Source organism: Amblyraja radiata, chromosome 24 (genome assembly GCF_010909765.2).
Source record: "Amblyraja radiata isolate CabotCenter1 chromosome 24, sAmbRad1.1.pri, whole genome shotgun sequence".
Classification (NCBI taxonomy): domain Eukaryota; kingdom Metazoa; phylum Chordata; class Chondrichthyes; order Rajiformes; family Rajidae; genus Amblyraja; species Amblyraja radiata.
The window spans coordinates 13,476,365-13,492,251 of NC_045979.1; the positions used below are offsets into that span (position 1 = coordinate 13,476,365).

At 40.8% G+C, this 15,887-nt stretch overlaps 1 protein-coding gene across 1 annotated transcript in view; it reads right to left on the bottom strand.

Annotated features, from left to right (window-relative positions):
• The window catches only part of syt2 (synaptotagmin 2), a 552,336-nt gene extending 536,719 nt beyond the window's left edge, over positions 1 to 15,617 (bottom strand). The window contains exon 1 of the mRNA XM_033042448.1: positions 15,371 to 15,617. The gene's annotated coding sequence lies outside the window, so the exon portion shown is untranslated. The remainder of the gene's footprint in view (positions 1 to 15,370) is intronic.
• Between the last annotated feature and the right edge of the window lie 270 nt (positions 15,618 to 15,887).

Genomic DNA, 15,887 nt, shown 5'->3' on the forward strand with positions numbered 1-15,887 from the left:
TTCTGCTTTGGATGCCAATGGTAATTCAATTGCAAATAATGCTAATTTTCTGTCGTTTAAAGGCCAGTTGGATTGAAGTTCAGAACCAGCATTAGGAGGAGGGATAAGGATGATAAAAAGTAAGGAAACCTTGGACTTCCAATTTCCATTTCTCCATATACTACCATTACACCTTTAAGTCAACCACCATAGAGTAGCTTGAGGTGGATCAACAGCACTCGATAAAATTGGTTACGTTGGTAAAACCCATATAAAATGGCCTGAAGTGTTTGACATCCTATTTAAGCACCAGATATAATGACTTCTGGAGTCTACACAGCTGTTGCCAAGACCTTGCAGGTCTCATTTGTTTAGCGTGATTGATGTTGTATGGAATTGGCAGCTTCAACCGTGGAAAAATACATCCATACAAAGGCCTGCAACTCCTTTTCTGAGCTTTACACCTCCATTCATTCTGGCTCCAGTCGTGGACAGGACCTGTGGAAAGCTAAGCAATGTCTCACAGATTCACTGCCACCACTGAGCGGTTATTTTCTTCCATCAGTGCACCCCAGGAGACAACATCTGTATCCAGCTGAGCACAGTTTGGAGATAACTGGTCTCCGATACAGACATTTCACAGTTCTCCCTGTCCGATTTCCTCACTTGGGACATCAAACAACCCAGCAAAAATGCAATGATCTGTGCAATTGGACTCAGTAAAGCATGAGTATCCAAACTGGTATGCGGTATGCATTAATTCTTTTCAATGACAATGTAGCATTTGAGTACTAGTTATCCAGGACTTACAGTACATAAACTGCTACCAGCAAGGTAAAAATGTTGTTAGCAAGTTAAACACCCTTTAGTTGTTGCTGAAAAGATGTTGTCATAATTGTGAGCGGCAGAGTTCTTGCCTTACAGCCGCCAGAGACCCAGGTTTGATCCTGACTATGGATGCTGTCTGTACGGAATTTGTACATTCTCCCTGTAATTGCGTGGGTTTTCTCCGGGTGCTCCAGTTTCCTCCCACACTCCAAAGACATACAGGTTTGTAGGTTAATTGGCTTCTGTAAATTGAAAATTGTCCCTAGTGTACGAGGATATTGTATTGTATTCAAATTTATTGTCATTGTCTCAGTTAGAGACAACAAAATGAATTTCCCTTACAGGCAGTATCATAAAAATAAAAATAAATAAATAATAATAATAAATAATAAAACATATTTAAAAATAAAATACAATTTAAAAAAAAGCACAAACACTGAAAGTCCACGACACAACATAACACAGTGGCACCAAGGTGAGGAAGGCACCATAGTCCAGCCAGCCTCCCCTCCGTTCTTCCCAGATGTTCACTCGTGGTCGAGGCCTTCCTAGCACCCGCAGTCGCCGCGACCGGGTGGCCCGATGTTCAGGCCCTCACGCCGGGCTGGTGGAACGCCGACGCCGAACCCCGACGGTGAACATCCTCCTCCTCAGCGGCCCGGACCTCCAGATCAGCCGCATCCCACAGCCGGAGTCCGCAGTTCCCGAGTCCGCAGGCCGAGCCGGGCAGAGTCGCAGGACCCCGCGCTGTCCATCAGCGCCGCCCGCGTTGGGAGCCCGCAAACTGCAGCTCCATGATGTCGGTGCAGCAGGTCCAGCACTCCGGGCTCCAGACGGCGATCCCCGGTAAGGCTTCGCCAGCCCCGCGATGTTATAGCGCTGTCCCGCCGCTGCTGGAGCTCTGGTCGATCCCGGCAGGAAAGGCCGCGCCAATCCAGTAGGTAGGCCGCTGGGGGGGGGGGGGGCGAGGACGCGACTCGAATAATAGTCGCGTCTTCACCAGGAAGCGGCTGAAGGACGGTAACCCCCGCACCGTACCCTCTTCCCCCACATAAAAACACAAAAAGCCCACAAAAAAACACACTTTTACATAACTAAATAAACAAAAAAACAAAAAGATAGCGGGCTGTAGGTGGAGGCTGCTGGCACCAGCGCCACCGGAAGTACAACACATGTACTAAATCTAGAAGGATATCGCTGGTCGGTGCGGACTCGGTGGGTCGAAGGGCCGGTTTCCACACTATCGGTAAATTCCAAAGTCAATATGGTTGTTTTAAACTAATCACTGAATAATTAGTAGTACTGATTACCCCATCTCTGATGATAAGGGACACCAAGATTTCATTGATCTCCACCACATCTTCCTCTACAATTGTGAGTTGGGAAATAAGGAGAACGTCTTTCACGAGGATTTGCATGGCCCTTCTGCAGCAGTGGGAGATTGAACAGATTGACAATTGTAATGCATTTGCTCGACTATAAGGGAGAGAGACAAACTGCAGGACTAGTGCATTAAGAGGATGGGATACCAAGAGAACGAGAGGAGCACTTGCATATTAAGTGGATTATTGTGATTAGGAAAGCCATCTAAGAAAATGTTTTTTATTGAAACAAGAAACTGCAGATGTTGGTTTATACCAAAGATAGACACCAAGTGCTGGCTTAACTCAGTGGGTCAGGCAGCATCTCTGGAGAAAAGGGATGGGTGATATTTCAGGTTGGGATACTTCTTCAGACTTCTGTCTGAAAAAGGGGCCTGACCCGAAACACCACCTATGCTTTTTCTGCAGAGATGCTGCCTGACATGTGTAGTTACTCTAGCACTTGGTGTCTATCTTAGGAAAAGATTTAGTTTTGTTTATTATTGTCACAAGGTACACTGAAAAGCCTTTTAGCTACATGCTATCCAGCTGGCGAAAAGACTACACATAATTACAATCAAGCCGTCCACAGTGTACAGATACAGGATAAAGTGTAAGATAAAGTCTAAAAGTCAGATTAAAGATAGTTTGAAGGTTTCCAATGAGGTAGATGATAGGTCGGGACCGCTCTCTAGCTGGTTAGAGGACGGTTCAGTTGCCTGAAGACAGCTGGGAAGAAACTGTCCCTAAATCTAGAAGGATATTGGTGATATATTGCCATATTAGGATGCACCTGCAAGTTTCTAACACTAGGTTTTACCTATTCTTCAGAGTTTGGAAAAATGAGTGAATCTTGCTGAAAAAATATACAATACTGAAGAGGCTTGATGGAATCAAAAACCAGATCAGAATAAGGCTGAGATAAGGTTCCCTCCCCAGATGCTGCCTGACCAATTGAGTTCGTCCAGTACTATGCATTTTGTTGAGATAAAGGGTTTTATTTTTCATTTCTTCTCTCGGTTGGTTGTGAACCTTTAGAATACTATATCCCAGAGAGTTGTGAATGCTGGATCATTAGGTATATTTGAGACTGAGATGGAAATATTTCTATGTTGCAGGGAAATTGTGGGTGATGAGGATCAGGCAGGAAAGTGGTGAAGCCAATTATTGAATAACACAAAGGTTTTTCGTCCACCAAGCCTCTTCCTGTTTCTATTTATTTCATTCCTATACAAATTTCCTTGGCTTAAATATCATGACTATATCATAAATCAAATTTCATGTTCAATATGACAAACTGAATGATTACTAAGTAACCTTTTAAAATAGTGGAAAAAGACTAAGGAAAGCGATGCTTGTGAAATGAACTGGAATAAATTTAAAGTCCACTCTGGAGAATTTTGTATGAAGGAAGAAATAATACATAATATGAGAGTAATTAAGAAATCAAGGAAATGCACTCATTGAGGATATCCCTAAAACAGCAGCTCATCATAGAAAAGTGCTGTATGACAATATGATCTTTCCAGAGATCTAACCCAGGTCTCACCAGAATCTACCAATCAAAATATTGCAAAAACACAATTATAAAATATATATTGGTGATTTATTTCAGCTAAAACCATCAACAAGCAGTGGAAAGCCTCTTCTGAGCTGTTCTGTTTGGAATGTGCAATCCATTACAAAAAAAGAACATTTATGATATATCCAGGTCAAGGGAAGGATTTACAGAATCAATTTCAGTCAGATAGCACTTGTATGTATTGTGTTGGTTACAACTGTGGTTATAGAGTCATACAGCATGGAAACAGACCCTTCCACCCAACTTGCCCACACTGACCAACATGTCCCAACTACACTAGACCCACCTGCTTGCATTTGGTCCACTTCCCTCTAAACCTGTCCTGTCCATAAACCTGTCTAATTGTTTCTTAAAGATGGCGATAGTACCTGCCTCAACCATCTCCTCCGGCAGCTCATTTCATACATCCTTTGTGTGAAGAAGTTACTCTTCAGGTTCCTATTAAATCTTTCCCGCCTCACCTTAAACCTCTGGTTCTCAATTCCTCTACTCTGAACAAGAGACTGTGCATCTTTCCCAGAGTAGGAGAATACTCTCATGATTTTCTACACCTCTATAAGATCGACCCTCATCCTCCTGCGCTCCAAGGAATAGAGTCCTAGTCTTCTTAACCTTTTCCTATAGCTCAGTGGTCTGATAACATTAGTCAAATAAAATCCCACAATTGACGCCTACTGGCCTTCAAATCACACAGCTGTGTTAAATACTGACTATGGCACACCCAACCATGTGAGAATGTCTTGAGCATTACCCTGCTGTGTAGTCACATCAAACTAAAAATTGTTCAGAAACAAGCCAGCTTTGTTTGCATTTTTCCAATGCAAATCCTGAACAATTTAGCACTAATCAGAAATAGCAATTGCTTCACTGGAACACTAACATTAATGTACAGTACAGGGCCGTGGACCTGCAGCAGCCTGGGGCTTACCTGGACTTAACATGAATCATGGGCACTCCAGTACTACCAGCATGTGGACTTTGGAGTTTTTGTTTTGTAAACGGCACCAAAATATGGTGGACTGTGCATTTGTGGGTTGTGCAAAAGAATGTCACCGTGCTGTACACACATGACAATAAAGACCCATTGATGCATTCTTAACCATCAACAGTGATCACATTGATCTAAATTTCTAACAGAGAAAACAATAAATAAATTGTCTAGTGCAAGGTATCTTGAACAGTTGTAAACTTTGATTAAGGTTAGAATATTGAGTGGATAGATGTTCTATATTAGGATATAGATATTCTATATACATAGGAAATGTGCTATAAAAAAAAAAAATTTATATATATATATATACACACTGTGTATATATTTATATATATATGAGTTTCAAATCAGTCAGCATAGTCAGCAGCAGAGATGATGATCTATCTAATCAGCATAAAGATGGGTCTGAGGTTAATATTGAGGGTTAGTTTAATTATGTGTGGGGTCACAATAGAGCCAGGGGAATAGACTGAAGTTATATTTTCATTCTCATAATATCAGTTATCCAGTCGAGATCACCAGCAATTTATAAACCAGCGAATAAAAGATGAATAATAAATTAAATGGTGCATTCATTAAGATTCAATTTGGCCCACAACAATGATCAACAGTGTTTGTTTTAAGTAATCTAATATTTAATGTAGAATTCACATTTTCTAAATGACACTTTACTGAATAATGTGCAGGATGAGGTGGAGTGTACATGATATAAAGATAGAAAAAGATAGGAGTGAATCATACACAATGGCTCATTTATATAATAAATCTGAGGCATGTATTCCATTAACAGCATTGCAAACATCTGGAATAATTATAATTATTAGTAGAAAACAAGGAACGACAGATGCTGGTTTAAAAAAAAAAGACATCAGAAACATCACTTATCCATGTTCTCCAGGGATGCTGCCAGACCCACTAAGTTACTCCAACACTTTTTGTCCCACAATTATTATGCAAGTTCATATCATGGACAATGTGTTTATTAGCTTTTAGTTTTAAAGGTACAGCATGGAAACAAGTCCTTCAGCCCACCGAGCCCACAATGACCATCGATCATCCATTCACACTAGTTCTATGTTACTCCACTTTCTCATCCACCCCCTGCACACTGGAGGCAATTTACGGAGGCCAATAAAGCTGCACGTTCGCACGTCTTTGTAATGTAGGAGGAAACTGGAGCACCCGTAGGAATCCTACACAGTCACAGGAAGAATGTGAAAACTGCGCGCAGACAGCTTCCAAGGTCGGGGTCAAACCCGAGTCTCGGGCATTGTGAGGCAGCGGCCACTGCGCTGCCCTTAAATTGGAGTCAATAATAATTATTTTTCAGGTTCATGTTATATGTGTGTGTATATAGATGGAACTTGGAGTGGTTTGTCATTGACAATTGGAATTGGAATTAGAATCTGCAGCATCAGTATCAATTGCTTCTTTGGTTCTTAAATTTTGATACTTTCACTTACAAACAAAAGGATGACAAGGGGATAAATTAGTTGAAATAAGCATTGGTTTTGATTACACTGTATCAATTATCAACAATTAATAAATGGCAGAAACTGAACATTTAAAAGAGAATGTAGACAAAAATGCTGGAGAAACTCAGCGGGTGAGACTGCATCTATGGAGAGAAGGCGACATTTCGGGTCGACATCCTTCTTCAGTCTCGACCCGAAACGTCGCCTATTCCTTCTCTCCATTTATGTTGCCTCACCCGCTGAGTTTCTCCAGCATTTTTGTCTACCTTCGATTTTTCCAGCATCTGCAGTTCTTTCTTAAGCATTTAAAAGAGAATGCTCTTTCAGATGTACTAAAGATGGAAGTTTAAAATGAATATGCTATTAAATTTATTCCTCAAGAATTCATTTCACGTTGGATGTACAAAACCAGATGCTTAGATATTAGTGACCATATTTGTAACTAACAGAAAAATCAAATACGAATTATTTCAGGAGCAAATTTGGTGGCACGCAGCTGGTAGTGCCGCTGCCTGACAGGTTAGATTCTGACCTTGGGTGCTGTCTGTGTGGAATTTTGTACGTTCTCCCTGTGACAGCGTGGGTTTCCTCTCACATCCTAAAGATATGCTAGTTTGCAGGCTAATCGCCCCAAATGTGGAGCGAGTGGATGAGGAAATGTGATATCAAAGAACTATTGTGAACGGGTGATCAATGGTTAGTATGAATTCAGTAGGCTGAAGAGCCTGTTTCCATGCTGCATTTCTAAACTAAACTAAAATTAAATGTGACCAGCAATATATGTTCGAGATCTTCAATAAAATGATGGAGAAGGTGGATAAAGATTGCATAAAACAACATGTTATATCTAAGTCCTGCTGTGACAAAACATTTAAAAATCCTCTATCTAGAACCATGTTGCTTTTAGAGCAGTGCCCCATTGTGTTGTACTAATTTATCTGCAATAATAAATTATGGGCGGCACAGTGGCGCAGCAGTAGAATTACTGCCTTACAGCATCAGGGGCCCATGTTCGATCCTGACTACGGGTCTCCTTGTGCGGAGTTTGTACGTTCTCCCTGTGACCACGTGGGTTTTCTCCGGTTGCTTCGGTTTGCTCCCACACTCCAAAGACGTCTGGGTTTGTAGGTTAATTCGCTTCAGTAAAAATTGTCCTTGGTGTGCAGGATAGTGCTAATGTATGGAGTGATCGCTGGCGAGTGTGCACTCGGTGGGCCGAAAGGCCTGATTCCGTGCTGTACCTCTAAAGTCTAAAGTAAAAGTCTAAACAGATTTATAGTACAAAAAAACAATTCAAAATAATACCTTGAATACGTTATTTGGCTACGATGGCTGGATGAGCCCATAGCACTGAAGTTCAGCATTGTAAGATTCTCCATATTAGGTTACAATTTAAAAAGTTATCTTAAATGAAATGCCAGTGGCAGAAATGTTACGTTTCTCTCAGCTGTACAACCCATTGCTACGTGCAGCATTCTGCTGTGACGGAAGCTCCAGAGGGATTACCAGTAGACGTGAGCATATTGGCATCGCAAACAGATCCGCCAGTAGATTTCCATGCAACGTCCACTTTCCTGACCTCTCATCTGAGATGTACTATGCAGAACGCTTGTTAACTCTCACATTAAAATCAGTTTTACAATGTCATCCATCATTCTCTCAATCAGCCCTTCCATCGGTGCTGGTTGCAATCAGTAGCCAGCATTAGTCCCCAAGATGGCATCGTCTTTATCATCAGAGAATACGTAAAAGATGACAGTCACAGCAGCCATGTTCAATTCTCAGTTATTAAATAGCGTGATGTAAATTCCTTTCTTGTGTAGTATTTTACTCCTCCACATTTATATCATATCCTTTGCTACATATTTCAAACACACTGTCACATAAATCATTACCCACTTCAATAATTAAAATGCATAAAAACTTGCGTAAATTTAATCATATTTTCAAACATCCTTAATAAACATTCCATCAACATCATAGCAAGCTTCAGGAAATACTTAAATTATATAAGTAACAATTTACTTTCACCACTATTTCCAGCACTCAATCCACAATAATTAATAAATATATAATAAGAAAGGTCCGGACCCGAAACGCCACCGATCCATTTTATCCAGAGATGCTGCCTTATCACACTGAGTTATTCCAACACTTTATGTCCTTTTCTGTAAACCAGCATCTGCAGTTCCTTGCTTCTACACAAAAGAAATAATGAACTGTGGGGCGGCACAGTGGTGCAAATGGTAGAGCCACTGTCTCACAGCACCAGAGGACCGGAGAACAATCCTACCTTGGGTGTAGTCTGTGTGGAGTTTGCACGTTCCCTCTGTGACCGCGTGGCTTTCCACTGGATGCTCCAGTTTCCTCCCACATCCTATAAATCCGCCCACATCCACATTGCCATCAGTAAACTGCTTCTAGTGTGCAGAGAGTGGATGAGAAAGTGTGATAATATAATGGAACTGATGTGAACAGATGATCGATGGTTGGCGTAGACTCGAAGGGCTGAAGGACCTGTTTCTATGCTGTATCTCGAAGCAAAACTACATTTGGGACGTGTCAATGGTGTGTGAGGATGAAGCAGTCAGCAGAAAGAGGGTCAGCTAAAATATACGTTGTAAACTGAACTAATAAGTTGGCATTGTTAAAAGAGGGAGGAAATGAACGATCATCAGAGCCATAAATGGTGGAGAATAAGAAGAGATAGTTGTAGGTGGAGGCTGAAGGTGAGGTAATTTTACTTGGGCCCACAAGGTGATTGTGGATGGTTGAGGATGAGCTGAGGTAGAATTCAAAAGGAGGCACAAAAATGAAAAAGAAAATAATTTTCTATTGAGAAATAGCTGAAAAACAGTGAAGTGGGAACATTGATGATACACAAAAGGACGGAACTATTGGAATGCAGAGGTCCAGGAGTTGTAAAACTGAAAGAGATTGCAGGGATTGGTGGTACGAAAGCCATGGAAGGACAAGAATTTTAAAATCAAGGTTTTGACAGAACAAAATCCAATATGGATTAGTCACAAAATGCTGGAGTAACTCGGCGGGACAGTCAGCATTTCTGGATAGAAGGCATGGGTGATGTTGACCCGAAATGTCACCCATTCCTACTATCCAATGCTGCCCGTCCCGCTGAGTACTCCAGCATTTTGTGTCTATCTTCAGTGATAGAGCTCTTAAAGCTAGATAGAGCTCTTAAAGATAGCGGAGTCAAGGGAAATAGGCAGGAATGGGGATGATCAGCCATGATCACAGCGAATGGCGGTGCTGGCTCAAAGGGCTGAATGGCCTACTCCTGCACCTATTTCCTCTTGCCTATTGTAAACCAGCATCTGCAGTTCCTTCCTATGCATCCAATATGGATTGGCAGACATGTTAAGGGTTGGCAAGGGATCTGCATTGATAATGGTGAACAAATTATTCGTTCTGTCAGTAATATTAACATAACATGACAGTAATACTGTGGCCAAAAAGGTAAAGTGACACCAAACACTATGCATAGTTGCATATGGCTCGGACATCCCGGTTTGAGAGAAAACATATTAATAAAAATTTCTAATGTAAGTCTACCAGCAGGAATAATTTGAATTATGCTTACAAGTGGATTGCCAAGAATACATTTGCTTATTGCCAGTTGCAGCAATGAGATTGTCACTTTTGTAAGCATTTGGCCTGACGCTGTAAATGTGTAGACTGCATACTCTGTATCAGTCTGTAGACAAAGGTGCAGTGCTGGCAAATTAGTACAACACAGACTCCAAACTTGGATTGTGTTGTCAGAGAAGATCATATGAACAATTGAACTTTCTGACTTTACATTGTGCATCTTCAACTGCAAGTTGGGTGGACTTTGCAGCAAGGTACTGAAGAGCAGCTCTTTGGAATAGGTCCAACAGCCATGATTGAAAGGCGGAGTGGACACGAGGGGCCGAATGGCCTCATTCTTCTCCTATAACATGAGCTTATGAACATCTGTTTATTTCCTGTGACATGATATGGCATGAGATTCCTTGAAAGATAAAAATAATAAATAAAAATGTCTGAAAAAAAGATATTTATAACTCATTCATCAATTTAAAAGTAGGAAATTGACCATTTGCTGTCCTTCCATTTCCTAAGATTGTCTACAACATGAATGAAGGCCATTTTGCCTATAGAGCTTATTTAGCCCATAAAGAGCTAATCTATCAATCACATTCCCCGTTTAGTTTCCCACTCTCTCTCACACATGTAAATTACAATCTTCCTGATTCTCTTGCCACTGATCTAACTGAGAGGATACTTAATTGACTAACCTGCTTGTCTTTGGATGTGGGAGAAAAAGAGCTGCAACTAAGGAAAATCCATTCGACATCCTATTTTAACCTTGCGTGTATGGTGCAATCTTCAGTTCACAGTTTGAATAATGTTTTATAAAGTTAATTAAAATAAGCTTCTCTGTTTCATCTCCAGCCAGTTTGATATTACAACAACTGATAAATGCTAGGAATCTCTTTGAACTTATTAGAAAGGAAAGTTCTTGGCACAAAGGTTATTAGCTTTTTGTGAATAATTTGTTTTCTGGTCGGCAGCACAAACAATCACTTTGACATTGACGACAATTTCTAAACCCACTCACTTTAAAATCTCATCTCTCACTTAGTTAACTTGGTCTTCCAATGATTGTAAGAATGAAGGTATGCATGTTATCCTTTCATTATCACCACTTCCACAGCCAACAATGGACCATTGTGGGCTCCACCTTTCCATGGCCATCGGTGTTGGCTCTGATTTGTTCTGAATCTTTTCATACCTCCAGTTTCTTTATCCCCTGACTCTCAGTCTGAGGAAGGGGCACTGGGCTGCACTATGGCGCAGCGGTAGAGTTGCTACCTTACAGTGCTAGAGACCTGGGTTCGTTCCTGGCTACGGGTGCTGGCTGTACAGAGATTATACGTTCCCCCTGGGTTTTCCCTGGGTGCTCTGCTTTCCTCCCACATTCCAAAGCCGTACAGGTTTGTGTGTTAATTGGTTTTGATAAAAGTTGTAAATTGACCCTAGTGTGTAGGATAGTGCGAGTGTACAGGGATCGCTGGTCGGCACGGATTTGGTAGGCTGAAGGGCCTGTTTCCACGCTATATCTCCAAACTAAAGTAAAGTGTTTTCACCCAAAACGTCACCTATTCCTTTTCTCCAGAGGTGCTGACTGACGCGCAGTGAAACTGCAGCATTTTCTGACGATCATAGATGTAAATCAGCCTCTGCAGTTCCTTCCCACACAGGTATGCATGTGTAATGGATAAGAACAAAAGTAAACTTATGATTTCTAATGTTGTTGTAGATCATTGTCGCTGGTCATTGGAAATTTGCACCAATGGACCAATAGCATGTATTTAATTTGCCTGCACACTGAATGGAATTGTAGATGTCTGTAAGTAAGTAAGTACATTTTATTTATATAGCACGTTTAAATCAACTCGCCCGCTCCGTGATGGTGTCCCAGCGCTGTGCTGCCGCCGAAGCTGGGGTTCCGGCCGGTCCTGACAGGAAACGCCGCTCCAGTCTGATGGTAGGCCGCGAGGAAGGGGCGAAGAAGCAGCTCGGAAGGAAGCCGCCTCTCCGACCAGGTAGGGACTAGGAAATAAAGTTTCCCCCTTCCCCTACCCCCCACCCACCACACAAAAGACCTCCAACTAACATTTTGTTTTTTAACAGGACTAAAAGTAAAAATAAATAAGGGTGAAAGGACGGATGTCTGGATGTGTAGGAAGGAACTGTTTTATACCAAAGATAGACACAAAAAGCTGGAGTAACAGCGAGTCAGGCAGCATCTCTGGAGAAGATGAATAGGTGATATTTTGGATTGAGACCTTTCTTCAGACTGAGAGTCAGTGGAAAAGGATATGAGAGATAGAGAAGGTACATAGAACAAATGGGTGAAAGGTATGCAAAAGCCATGATCAAGGGAAGGTGGATTCCACAATGGTCCATTGTTGGCTGTGGGCTAGGTGATAACGAATTATACAGACAGTGAAAGTCAACGGGATGACAGTGAAACTAGTACGATGACTAGGGTGGACGAAGGACAGAGAGAGAGAGGGGGTGCAAAGGTTACCTGAAGTTAGATAATTCAATATACATACTGCTGGGTTGTAGGCTGCCCAAGCAAAATATGAGGTGCTGTTCCTCCAATTTGCATTTGGCCTCACTCTGACAATATGAGGAGACTCAGGACAGACAGGTCAATATGGCAATGGGAAAGGGAGTTAAAGTGTTTGGCAACCAGGAGATTGCTTAGGCCAAGGCTAGATGGCTGGAGCTGTCTATAAGGTTACAATCACCTGCCGTTCATGCACAGAGATGCATTTCATTATCACCCTGGATATGATAACATACATAATGTGAATTTTAAGTTTAGGGTGCAAGGTGAGGAAGAACAATTGACACACTCTGGAAGCAGCAACTCCAGATGCACTTGTTGCAAAGTGCATTTGGGACTTGCAATCCAATTCAAATCAAAACTTGGATCAGCACTCAAGCAGTATTTTGTGTCCACTGCCTGTTCATTCACACATGTAGTCACCATACTGTACAAGATGGCACCTAAAATGTAGGACTCATGCTATGGATGCAGTGTGGTCTACTCTTGTACTCAGTATGATTGTGCCAAATGTATGGCAGAATTATCACTAATATACAAAAATAAAATAATTTCACTCTACTGAGGTACATGTGACAATAAAGTACCATGGAATTATTGAACCATTGAGTTCTATGGATGAGGACATCCTATCAGCTCCTCTATTGCCCAGTCCTTGAGCTTTTAACTTCAGCTAATATTTATATGATTGCGTTCAAATTTGGAACCAAAAAAACATTGGCTCAGTTCTGTCAAGTCACAGTGAAAGTTCACGCAGTTTAGAGAAACTCAGGGCGGGATCCATCAATGGAATTGAGCCAAGGATGAATCAGTGGTGTGTTCATTGCATAACATCAAAGGGATATGTGTTTCTTAAACCACTATAATCAGTGCACTGGAAACATTTCACTTCTCTAGTGAGCATATTAGGCCTTAACAATAGTAATGATTTTTTTCAAGTTAACATATTGGTGTGAAACTACATATTTCTTCTCCAATTCTAATAGTCGAGGAAAATGCATTACGCTGTAATTCATGGTTCAATGGATGCAGCTGTACCATAAACAGTGAATGTCATTTCTTAATGAAAGGACACAAAGTGCTGGAGTAACTCAATGGGTCAGGCAGCATCTCCAGCGAACGTGGACAGTGGACATTTCAGGTTGGGACACTCCATTTGTGTCCTGTGTAGATGCTGTCTGACCCACTGAGTTACTCCACCACTTTGTTTCCTTTTGTGTAAATCAGCATCTGCAGTTTCCTCATTTCTTAAGGAGTTTCCTTTGGTCAAAGTTCAAAATGTGTAAAGTCAGGTTCCAGTCAGAGCTATTATCGATCAGTTTGGAAACACAACTCTTTTATCATATTAATGAAGGGAGAAAAATATTAAAGTGACAGTAGATGACAGAGGTTTTTTAGCAATGCAAAGGCTGACTGTGCCAAAGGGTCACTGTATTTTCATGCTCATTTCTTTTTAAAATGATCGCTCACAAAATCACCATCAAAATATTGCAACCCTTAATTCAATTAAGGCATGTCAGATGTAATATTAAGATGGTATGCTTCATCTAGTTTATGTTCCATTAACTTATTTTGTTCCCAAATAATTACCATCATTGAAGGAACATATTGCAGAAACGATTGACCTCAACAAACTTTACTCATTAATCTCTTTGATGACATGGTTCAGATCACACTGTGCTTAAATTAAGCTTCGTACACAATATTAAAAGTGCATCAGGCATGAAATGAACTTCACTGTAAAATCTGAATTAACTAAATCACAACCAATTAAACATAATTGAGTCCAAGTAATTCCAAAAATGCAGGAAAAGGTAAATACTGACCAGAAGCTGACGGATTATGAATTCTTGAAGATTAACTCATTATTGTGAACAGCAAAGAAATCAAGGAGTTTAGAGCAAGCAATATGATGGTTTAATAGAAAATTAGGGAAATCTGCTTCAGACACCAGAGTTCTGCATCCCCGTAACTATACAATTTTATCTCATGTTCCAATGCTGGATCTGTGATCCACTGTTAAACCTCTTTCAGTATTTTATTTTATGTCGGGATCAACACACTTTCCACTTTGGCTCCTGTTCATCTTTTCACACATTAGCAGTAGAAATTTGCTAACCAGCTTCAATTCTGATTATGATCTACTTTCACATTATGCACAAATAAATGTTAACAATGCTTCAACTCTTGAAAGAGATCCCCTATTTTATTGAAAAACCCCCAAATCTTGAAAATTGTTTTCAAAAAGTCTATTGGAGATTTACAAGCGTTCACCTTCACGCTTGTAAATGACTTATTTGAGTTTTTCTGCATTCTTACCGCTAGTATGATTCATATTCCACAATTATATCACAAGGGTAAGGGAAAAGTAACAATCAAATAGTTAACTTTTCATTCATTTAATAAACTGACAATATAACAATCATTGGAATTAAGGTCATTTATTTATTTAAAACAATCACATTGTTGTTTTGCACAACATAGGTCTGAGCCCAGTTTCAATATAGCCGAACAATGCAGTTAAGAATCTACAAATTTCATTGAACCCCATTTGTAATATTGAGAGTGTTGCATTTTATTCAATAGCAGGTAACTAACTGTATGCTTTGTAAAACTGAAAAAAAAAAAGTAATGCAAATGCTGCCTGTGCAGATTCATCAAACCTGATATACTAAACCTATTTAAAAAAAGAGGCACAAATGATCTATACCGTTAGATGTGTCTATTATCAGGATTCGACATGTTAGGATAAATACTACAGTACAATTTCATATCCTCTTTCAAACATTGTAGAATGGTTTCTCATGTAAGTCATTCATCCCACTTCATTACAAAGGCTTCAAACTCTTACCAAATTGTACTCCACACAGAAGGAGGAGGGCTGCAGGTTTATATAATACTAGGAATCCTTTGGCTGCAGTGCAGTACGGGCTGAAACAGCAGCAGCCTAAAAATGATGCATGCAATTGAGAGAAGTACTTTCAATCATCTCTTGCAGCAAAGCAGCCTTACCTTAGCCTGTGCTGCTTCCGGACAAGTTCTCATCAAAACGGTCTTCAGGACACTCTCGCAGACAGAGTGGGGGAAGGAAAACTGGTTCCTAAAGACTTACGATAACTTTACTTTTTTTTAAATGAAAACTGACTCACAATACAAGAGGAGGAAACGTCAAGAGAGAGGGAGGGAGAGGCAGAGGGAGAGAGAGAGAGAGAGAAGGAGAGAAGTGTTGAACTGTTTAGGTCAGCATCATAGTAAAAGCACTGCAGTTTCCCAGCAATCCCTCCAGTGATACATTGCTGTATTTCACAGCACTCACAGCTCATTGGCTGCTGTGTTGTTCGGTAATGCCGATTCTCGGCATTAATTGGGGATGGTCCCTTTGTGATGCACTCTCCACCTCTGCATCGAGTATTGCTGGATCAGCACAATGAGGGAATATCAAATGCAACTGAACTGGCAGCTGACTCCAGCACCAGCATACGGTATGAGGAGTCTCATGCCGTTTCAGTGGCAATCTTGCGTGCGTAAA